This window comes from Sinocyclocheilus rhinocerous, unplaced genomic scaffold (genome assembly GCF_001515625.1).
Source record: "Sinocyclocheilus rhinocerous isolate Xijiao unplaced genomic scaffold, SAMN03320098_v1.1 scaffold397, whole genome shotgun sequence".
NCBI classification, from domain to species: Eukaryota; Metazoa; Chordata; class Actinopteri; order Cypriniformes; family Cyprinidae; genus Sinocyclocheilus; species Sinocyclocheilus rhinocerous.
Genome location: NW_015663491.1, coordinates 671,399 through 682,995, shown reverse-complemented (window position 1 = coordinate 682,995; position 11,597 = coordinate 671,399).

Here is an 11,597-nt window from a genome sequence, read left to right as displayed (position 1 = left end):
ATCCGATCTGTGACTCAAAATGTGATATGATAATGTAATATAATCAGAACCGTGAGATTTGTGATCCGTTGCACCCCTACTCTCTGGACTTGTTATTTGAAGAAAAAATACAATATCTTTTATTCGGGCTAGTTAAATTCATTTTTGGGCTACCAAAAACTGAAGAATGCCTGCCCGAAGGGCTACCAGGGATTTTGAAATTTTGTGAGCTCTGAACATATTATAAACATAGATAGCTAGAATATTGAGTACAGTATTTTGCCTTATTAATTTAAACAGCAAACAAACTCTCCCTGCCATTTTTTTTTTTTTTGCAAACTGTTGCCGCTGTGAGGAATTCAAGGCCATTCACTGCAAGGATTTTACCATGGTTAGGCATTCTGCTCTGTGTCAAGCCTAACAACAGTCCTTAAACATGGAAAAATTCCTGTAAATCTGAATATCTTTATTGCAGCACTGAATAGCAGCTGGTTCTTCTTGGTCAATGCAGGAACAGTACAGACCAGTCAGAATATCTGCCATCCAGTAACCATCAACCTAAAGTCATTAGGGAAGAACAAATGCTCACTCTTCTCTTTCTCTTTTCAGCTCTTTACATCAATAATTCTCTCTCATGTCCCACAGATTCTTTCTCAAACACACAGGCGGAGCATCTGCTCCACACTACAGCAGGCAGGAGCTCAATTTAACTCCGAGGAGAGAGTGGAGAACATGTTCTCTACCTCTGCTGGTCTCTGAGACACAGGACCAGACAGGATCTGGGGCGGAATGACCTTCTATGCAACACACTTGATTGTACAAATTCTTGCAAAAGCACACTGTCATTTACACAGTACAGAACTGGGCACAGGAATAAAGAGCATTTATTTAGAAAAATGCATAAACTCTGTTTATTGAGCTGCCTTGCTTTCTCATTTTTACATTTGGATTACCTTTGCTGTCATCTAACACTCAAAGTCACTTAAACTCAGAAAATGACTTAAAAATCTTTAACAATACTGATAATATTCCAATGCTGCTAAATTTTTTAGCAGATCTCAAAACGAATATATCCATTCATAATACTGCACATTATAATGTTTTGATGTCTAAATTGACTTGTAGAATAAGCAATTGGCTTTAGTTTGTTTTTTAATTCATTTAGACCAAATAGAATAACAGTAATAAATTGCTAACTGCTGTCTCAGTAGTGTGCCTATGAAACTGTACTATTGTGTACTATTAACTGTACTATTGAAATGCTATTGTGTTTCTAAAATGTCTCAGAAATGTTAAACACAGACGTGATCACAAACAGCAGCTAAAAGATCATCCATCGCACAACAAACACAAACATATCAATGAAATATGACCTATAGACACACACGTTCCTACAAACACACACTACTTACATACTGACGGTCAGATATATGCAGCACTGGGGCATTCGACACACTTTCAAACACACGCAGCGCATGTCGCCAGTGAGGTTATGTGAGAGGGCATTTCAAGGCCTTGTGTGGCATGACCTCCGACCTCAGGGTGCCTCCAGGGGCCCATTACACACATCCACACACTTACCCAAGGCTGCTCAATAACATTAATGCGACGGGACTCCTGATAATGGCTCTCGCTGGGAGTCCAAGGTAAACCTGAGTCCTTTATAAACACACAATGCGAAGCTGCTCAGACACTTACTCACTCGGGCTAGTGTCTGTGGAGTCTGATGCCTGACACTGTCAATCACAACACTAGCTATGTTTCCATCCACCTCCATCCACCTATGGAGTAGGATAAACTTTTTATCCGATAAGAAAAAATGTGCATAAACGATGGAAACACAATACGCAAAATGCGCATAAGCGATGGAAACCGAATAAATTCCACCATGCGCATCAAAAAAGTCATGTGACTTTGCATGATGGGATGGCCTAACCTGACTAACCAGTGGACCGATCTCGTTGCACAGCATCAGAAATGTTGTTTTGGTTGTTCTGAAATGCCTGAGCAAAGTCTGTCACCAAAGTATTTCTGTATAATTGTCTTACACAACTGTGTTCCCAAACAGCAAGCATCCACCTCCGAAAGCAATGGCAGCGTTTATTGTGTTTCGTCTGCTCGCTCTGAGGCGCAAGTAATTTATCATATATGAAAATGATTACATTCAGTGGCTTCTCCTACTTTTCTTAGTGTTAATTAGTGCTAGTTTATCAGGAAGTAACGATTTTGTTCTCTTTGACTCGGAAATGATGAAAACGGTGCTTTATTCGCAAATGTTTTATGCGATATTCCAGTTTTGCGCATAAGTTAAATTCGCACCTTTGGTTGAAAACATAGCAATTGTCAAACTCTACAAAGAGGATTGTTTCTTTGTACAATAGACAAAAACATTGGCAATTAGTTTTACAATAATTTTGCTGACATGAAACTGCATGCTATTTTCTAATGTTGTTTTACAAGCTTTCACATAGTTATCAAACCACCTTTAAAAATAATCTTTAACAAAACCTCAAATATTTTAAACAAAAACACACATACATTAAAAAAAAAACAAACAAAAAAAACACTAACATTACGAACTAGCATTTCCTTTTCCAGACTTCTAGCTCAGGTTTCCAGATGCCACAGAAGCATGAAACGAAAACTATTTCACAATGATAAGCAGTACATTACTAAACCTTCTGCAACCACAAACTAATGGATATGAGCCTTAATGAGGGAGATACAGCCAGGGAGAAATAGCCATCTAAAACGTTGTCTTTTCTCTCATTTCTATCCATTATCATCTGTTCATTAAAGGCCACTCTGTGTGGTTTCTTTGGTGTGGTTGATTCTTTTGTGAACGTGTGTTTTGACCAGCGTGTGTGGCATAAAGTGAAAACAGCCTGTCATTATTTTTGGAAAGCTGAGCTTTGACATACTGGAAAGACCTGAGAAGTCATTCCCAGAAATTCAATTTTACTGTCAGTCATGGAAATGGATGCTTGTGAAGGGACATTTCATGAGTAAGTACTAGGAGCACCAATAGGAGCTCAAATCTAAACAGAGCAGGAAACTAGGAATACGAATAAGAACAGGAATAGGAACAGAATCAGTGGAATGAAAACTAGAATGAGACCAGAAACAGAACTGCAAGTGGGAATGGGAATAAAGGTCTGCCTACCTGCTGAGTCTGAATTCATCATCATGCCCTCCTAGAGCAGAAGAAAAAATCTAAATGAGTCACTGACAATATACAGAAAGGCACCACAGATAAACTTCACCTTTGATCTTTGACCTCAGAAGAGTAACTGAAAACATGAACGTGGCTACAATAATCGCTTCAGAAAGTGAATGCATGACAAATGTACCATCAAAGTTCAAAAGGCCATCAGCAATGCAGTTCATTTCAGACAGATAGGAATAAAATGCTTTTATCTCATGAGAAACAGTCCTTTAAGGACTCAACAAGCATCATCAACTAACATCAACATTCCAACATCGACAGCTGGCTTTACACTGGCTTACTGTCCATAAAAGAGAACGTCTTTAAACAGAAGCAGAAAAGGTATCACAGGAAGGCTAAACTGGATGTGTGAGTTTCTGGGGAGGTTTGGGAGGAATACTTGTCCTGAGAGCTGATGAGGTTGTTTCAGTTCGGAAATCCAGCGAATGCTGATCTCATGCTTTCTTATTGATTGAAGGCTCCAATTACACAAGAGAGCCAGTAGACAGAGATCTCACTCAGCAATCAATGAACACTCTATTTTAGTCTTTGATTTCAGAGCTACAAAATGTCTGCACAAAGTGGACAGACAGCTTTAGTCCAGCAGCACCCAGCAAGCGAGGCAAACAGATTTTTGTTAAAAAAGCATATTTTAATATAATTTTTATTTATGTTATATATTATACTATATTGCATTATAATTATTCATAATGTGCGATGTAATACATTATATCTTGTCGTAAATAATTATAACCGAATTTAAAATGCATAGTGTAACAATGAATTGATGAGTGTTATAATGTATTAACTGTGGTTACAATTATTCATGATTGAGGTACAATGCATTATAAGGTGCATTACAATGCATAATTAATCAATTTAAACCACTTTTATAATGCATTATACATACAAGGCTTTAAGTAAAGTGTAAACCTTTTATTTTTTAAATAAAATGTGTAAGTATTTTATTATATAAAATGTATAATTATTTTATTAATATAAAACAATATATTATTATTATTATTATTATATAAAAATCATCTTTTTAAATACAATAAAAAATTGCACTGCTCTAACCCTGAGGTACCATGTAAATACCATGATACATAAATATGGGAATCATTCACTCAAGTTAAGTATCATGGTTGTATTAAAGACGAAAATGCATTATTGCAAAATAAACAAATAAATAAATAAAAATCATAAAACCAAGAAATTCACAACACAAATAAGCACAAGCCACATAAGACAAAATTTCATATAGGCTACAGTTCTTTCTTTAATCAAGGGGTTAACCTCTAGCTCTAAAAATATTGACACTTTTAGGGAAGCGGACGTTTATTTTTGGTTTGTTTCTGACCTTCATTCTTAGCTAGTCTCAGGGGTGTCTATGAACTGATCTAGTTGGGATAGAATGAAGGCCATTCGACTAGCTAAAGAAATAATAGGTTTCTGATACGACCCATGTTTTGGGCGCGCATGTGATATTCTAAAAAAAGAAAGGACCCAGAGGTAATGCTGGACCTGGATGTCTGACCAAGAATAACTTCAACAATACATGAAAGTGTTAGCTAAGACTGTACGTTTCAACTGAACAAATGTTTCTTTTCAAAAAAAGAATAGGGGAAAGATCACATTTTTCTAGAGCTCCCACACAGACCACAAGTTCATTTGAGCTAGACCCAACTGAAAAAGAGAGAACGTGTGCATGATCATGCTCAGACAGAATCACAGTCCTCTGAGACGATCCAGGACAAATGCAGAAGTAACGTCCTTCATTGTATACCATCTTTAGACCCTAAACACACTCAACACAATATGTGAACTTGAATGAGGATCAAACTCTACCAGACTTTAGGATGCAAAAATGGAAGTAAATGTCCACTGCTGTGCTCCTTTACAGCGTGTTTTGATACTTTTTTCTGTATTATTTAGAAAAATGCCCGATGTGAAATGTGAAGAACAAACAAAAACTTTCAGTTGCTCACTGGACAAATTCAATTAAGTCCAATGTTGTTGTGGACCCCACTGAGACATTCTTTAAAATATCTTCAGAAAACCTGCTTGGAACGAATTTGACCGGCTTAATCCAGCTCAAACCAGCTGCCATGCTTCAAAACATACCTAACCAGCATATGCTGGTTTTTTCAACAGGGAAAGTGAACCAAGCACAGTTAACTACATCACACGACTGGGTAACTTACAGGTTTCCTTCTAGCAGAATTATCTAATTTCCCTCGTGTTTACATAACCCAAGAGGAACAATGTAGCTGTGCAAGCGTGCTGGTCCAGGAGCGCACCATGACCTGGTCACAAACGGCTGTTTTCTCGACCCAAGGGTTGGGGGAGGACAGACCCGTTATCTGTTTTTCCCGCAGATGGCTGGACAGCGTGCAAGGCTGGATGCGTCCGGTCCTCTGCGGCTCGCTCACCACTCAAGAGACACATTTGGACAGCTGCATTTTATCAGCAGTAGCAGAGGAAAAATAAACTCAGTCCGAGAAGCCTGGTATGGTCCCACGACCTTAAACTCTGACATAGGCATTAAACAAAACAAAATACAAAGACATATATACATATAGGCTGCAATAAGCAGCAACATCTTGTCAACACAAACAATACAGTCAAGTGCTTGTTATTAGTCATTTTCATTCAATCATTGCTTTCTAGGAAAAAAACAATTGAGATGCTAAAGAGTGATTAAAAACAAAACAACATCACTACATTACAAAAGGGTGTAATGTCTCAGTGTTTTGTGACCTCTGATTCAAGACGTGTTTTAAACTGACGGTAAACTCGGATTAAGGGTTAAGTGGGGGCCATTTCTGCGACCTCTATCTGACTCAAAATCCGTTGAGTTCCAGGCAATGGATGTCCCCCGCTGCAGCTTTACCGCTAGCCCAAATTTCACACGCAACCCCTCACAGAGCCTGGAATTAACAGATATTACTCAACTGGGCCTGTAAATGAGGCGTGCACGGTTTGGTTTCACCATTTGTAACCTTGATCCTTTGGGTATAGAGTTATTTTTGTGCAGTATAGAACTGCTTTTCAAACTCTCTTACTGACTGTGTTCAGTCTGACAAGATAAATAAATCAATAAAACGGAGGGAGAAAGTGGTTGTGAGGTGCGTGTCCTGTTTTAACGCGACAGGTCGGCCCTCGGCAGATGGGGTTTTAATCGACCGTGAGGGCTGTAACAATCTGAGGACAATCGCAGTGGTCATGTTTCCTGAAATGTACTTCATCTGCCATTAATCCTCAGCTGTGTTGGACAACACTGACACCACACAATCAGAATCCTCATCACAGACTTGAAATTATTTGGTGCATTTGGTGTAAACGTCACCATTAATTCCCTCATGAAACTGGTCTGACTCTGCCCGGGACTAGAGTCACAAGGTTAAGAAATGTCACACGGGATCACAAGGGTGAAGTCAGGCTGTATGCATGATCTCTGGCTCTTTCTAAAATGGGTCAATCTATTAGAGTGACGGACAGAAAGATAAAAGAGGAAACAAAAAAAAAAACAGCAAAACTTTCATAGGCTACTTTATAAAGTAAAACATGGTATAGGAAATACAGTTCTGTCATGACAACTCTCGGAGGGATTGGCATGGTAATGTACATGACAATGTTAATGTATTTGGTCTTGGCGGAATAGATCTGCTACGCTGCTGCTGCTGCGGCAGAGCAAGTACCGAGACTTGTTACTGCCAATACATCCACAACATGCTGCTGTGAGCATGTAAGAAATATTGCTGCTGCAAATATAACATGCATGAAATATCCCCATATAGCGTACATGAATCAGATCTATACAGGTGGAGCTGGGGAAGGTGGAGGGTTTCTGAAGCAAGCTGCAACTGCTACGGCAAGCACTAGTCATATATTTGAATGTTGAGCAGCGAGCTCATTGGCTACCGATACAGGAGAGAACCAATCAGCTGTGCCATGTGATAATGATGTCATTAGGTCAGATTGAGTTAGACCTATCGGACTGCGCCATCTAGAGTTTCATCCCAGAACTCTGTATTTATAATATAATTGAAGGGAAAGTTACAAAATTTCTATCATTATATCAGGATCATTGCGTTATGTTGCATGATAATGTTTTTGCTACTGGATCCATATAGTTTTTCCTTAGATAGTCCAAAAAAGAATAACCAGAATAGAGACAAATAACCAACAATGGTTATATGACAATAAAACTACAAAAACATAATTAAACATTAATTCGGAAAGCATTTCTTAATCACACATATTGATAATGTGGCCCTAATTTGAAATTAGATTATTGATATTGGAATGAAATGAAACTAACTTAATAAATGAAACTGAATAATTTAATTAAGTTGGCATCGATAGCCTTGTGGGCAGTGCGCTGACATGTAGCGCCGTTGGGACCTTTCCCGTTCCTGCCCCCCTATCTGTCTCCCACTACGCTTCCTGTCAGTTCTGATCTGTCCTATCATAATAAAGGTGAAAATGGCAAAAATAAATCTTTAAAAAAATTATAAAATAAAATACATTTTAAAATAAATTTTAAAATAAAATAAAAAAAGTTAAGAAACAATCAAGGTGGGTACAACCCACTAGAAAAGGATTTCCGGAAATAATTAAGTGTCACTAAAACTAGATCTGCAAATTTCCTCTCCGTGACACATAAACTGCTATTTTTAGGAGGAAGTAGGCAAAGAGATCTCAGACAAACTACAGTAAATTAATCAAAGTTACATTGTCTAATGCGGAGGCAAAGACAGAGGATGTGCACACTTACTCCACCTAACATTTGTCATTCACACGCTCACACACGCGCACACACACACACACACACACACACACACACACACACACACACAAACATAAATCTTATCTAGCACCACCTAATGAAATTCAAACAAAGAGACTAACGTGGGAAAGAGTCATTCAAGGACACAGGTGATGTAAACATGTTTAAATCATGTCATGGGGGCTGTTTTTCTCCATTTAGCCTCACTGCTGGATTGATAAAACAAATGCATTTGAACTTCAGCATGGTCGCTTGCTCTGTAAACCTCATTCCATCAGTATTCAGTACACACTTGATTTCATTAATCAAGAGCCTTAAGAAGGTACGTCTAGGATTGTTTTAGTTTCAAGAGAGCTAGAAACACCTAAGGCTTTGAAACACTGGCTTTAAAATGTTGTATGACTACAAGGAGCCCTTTGTTGTAACAGACTCAAGTGATCTCATGAAATTAAACATAACAACAGAAGCACTCTTAGAAACAAGAACAACTACACTGCAAGAAAGTAATCCTAATTGTTATTTTTTGTCTATTTTTTCCTTAAATCAAGACAAATTTACTTGAAGAAAATTTAGATTTTTAAAAAATATATAATATTAAATTACATACACATTGTGCATCATAACTTTTCAGAAAGTACAATACTGTGCAAAAGTTTGGTTTCAGTATGATTTTTTTAAAGAAATAAATATTTCATTTAGCAAGGATGCATTACATCAAAAGATCAAAAGTGAGAGTAAAGACATATATGTTACAAAAAATATATTTCAATAAATGCTGTTCTTTTGAATAGCTTTCTACTCATCAAAACTACTGAAAAAACGCATCTCAGTTTCCACAAACTGCAGCACAACTGTTTTCAACTGGTAATAATAAGAAATGTTTCTTGAGCACCAAATCAGCATATTACAATGATTTCTAAAGGGTCATGTGACTCTGAAGATGGAGTAATGGTACTGAAAAGTCAACTTTGCCATCACATGAATAAATTAACTCTTTTTATAGTATTTTTGATCAAATAACTGTTGCCTTGGTGAATATTAGAGACTTCTTTTAAAAACATTTTTAAAAAAATCAGACCCCAAACTAGTGTATACATTGAATTAATTGATGTTTTTTACCCAATAGCCAACTTGTTGTTGTTGTTAGTTTAAAGCATAAATCTCTCTCAATTTAGTTAGATGTATTCTTTAAACATTAAACATGGGGAAAAAAAAAACATTTTATCTTGCTTTAAGATAGCATTTGGATACATTTTATGGAAAACTGGATGTGTTTTTTTTTGGCAGATTAATACATTCTTACTGTACAATGAGTTGGAAATTACAGCACAAAAGGCAATAACTAAATGCAGCAAAGTACGTTATCTCATCTACCTTTCTCAGATAAGAGTTGCTCCCTTTTCCTCAAAAAGAAACAAAACGGCAGGCTCTTCCCTGTTCATTCTGTCGAGTTTGGGCTTCCAGGTGAGAGATGATTCTGCACCGCTGTCCTGGATGGCACATCAACAGCTGTGAATAAGAACTGAAATGTCACGACTCAAGCACGCACATCTGAAGATTCCCCTGTGCCAGCTCATGCACAATGGAAATGATCTTGGCAATGGGACAGCGACATGACCTCACTTCCTCTCCTTTCAGACTAAAATTTCAAGCAGTCTGAAATTTGTGGCTTTTTCTCAGATATAGCTTATTGTGCAACAGCTTTCTGGAACAAACACGTCAAGTTGCCCCAAACAGAGGGGCCGTATTTACACCCTCATCAAGAATGCCACTTTTGTCTTCAAAACTCACAACAGACTAAAGGCAACTGACATAAGCATGTACGGCAGCTATTTCTGTAGGGTGGGTGTGTGCTGGGTTGAACTGGGGTGTTAAAAACATGCTCTTCCCTCTCGGCCCTCGAGTCCCCCTTGTCCACCCTCTCAAAAACCCTCACCCATCACACAATGGTTGACTGTCTCCAAAGTTCCCGCTTGACTCTGGAGGAATGTCCGGCTTGGATCAGACCCAGTGTGCACGTCTTAACACTACACTGGGTCTGTGAGGTCACCGCAGCAGCAACCCCAAAGACGCAGTCACGCCGTTACAGGACCCTCCTCACGGACCATAGTTCTCTCATATGAGGCAATAGCTATGTTTCCATCCAAAGATGCAAATTTAACTTTACGCGCAAAACTGGAATATGGCATAAAACATTTGCGAATTAAACACCGTTTCCATCCAAAGAGTCAAAGAGACAAAAAAATTCATCACTTCCAGATAAACTGGCACTAAATATCACAAAGAAAAGTAGGAGAAGCCACTGAATATAATAATTTTCATATATGATAAATTACTTGCGCCTCAGAGCGAGCAGACGAAACACTAGAAACAAGAACAACTACACTGCAAGAAAGTAATCCTAATTGTTATTTTTTGTCTATTTTTTCCTTAAATCAAGACAAATTTACTTGAAGAAAATTTAGATTTTTAAAAAATATATAATATTAAATTACATACACATTGTGCATCATAACTTTTCAGAAAGTACAATACTGTGCAAAAGTTTGGTTTCAGTATGATTTTTTTAAAGAAATAAATATTTCATTTAGCAAGGATGCATTACATCAAAAGATCAAAAGTGAGAGTAAAGACATATATGTTACAAAAAATATATTTCAATAAATGCTGTTCTTTTGAATAGCTTTCTACTCATCAAAACTACTGAAAAAACGCATCTCAGTTTCCACAAACTGCAGCACAACTGTTTTCAACTGGTAATAATAAGAAATGTTTCTTGAGCACCAAATCAGCATATTACAATGATTTCTAAAGGGTCATGTGACTCTGAAGATGGAGTAATGGTACTGAAAAGTCAACTTTGCCATCACATGAATAAATTAACTCTTTTTATAGTATTTTTGATCAAATAACTGTTGCCTTGGTGAATATTAGAGACTTCTTTTAAAAACATTTTTAAAAAAATCAGACCCCAAACTAGTGTATACATTGAATTAATTGATGTTTTTTACCCAATAGCCAACTTGTTGTTGTTGTTAGTTTAAAGCATAAATCTCTCTCAATTTAGTTAGATGTATTCTTTAAACATTAAACATGGGGGAAAAAAAAACATTTTATCTTGCTTTAAGATAGCATTTGGATACATTTTATGGAAAACTGGATGTGTTTTTTTTTGGCAGATTAATACATTCTTACTGTACAATGAGTTGGAAATTACAGCACAAAAGGCAATAACTAAATGCAGCAAAGTACGTTATCTCATCTACCTTTCTCAGATAAGAGTTGCTCCCTTTTCCTCAAAAAGAAACAAAACGGCAGGCTCTTCCCTGTTCATTCTGTCGAGTTTGGGCTTCCAGGTGAGAGATGATTCTGCACCGCTGTCCTGGATGGCACATCAACAGCTGTGAATAAGAACTGAAATGTCACGACTCAAGCACGCACATCTGAAGATTCCCCTGTGCCAGCTCATGCACAATGGAAATGATCTTGGCAATGGGACAGCGACATGACCTCACTTCCTCTCCTTTCAGACTAAAATTTCAAGCAGTCTGAAATTTGTGGCTTTTTCTCAGATATAGCTTATTGTGCAACAGCTTTCTGGAACAAACACGTCAAGTTGCC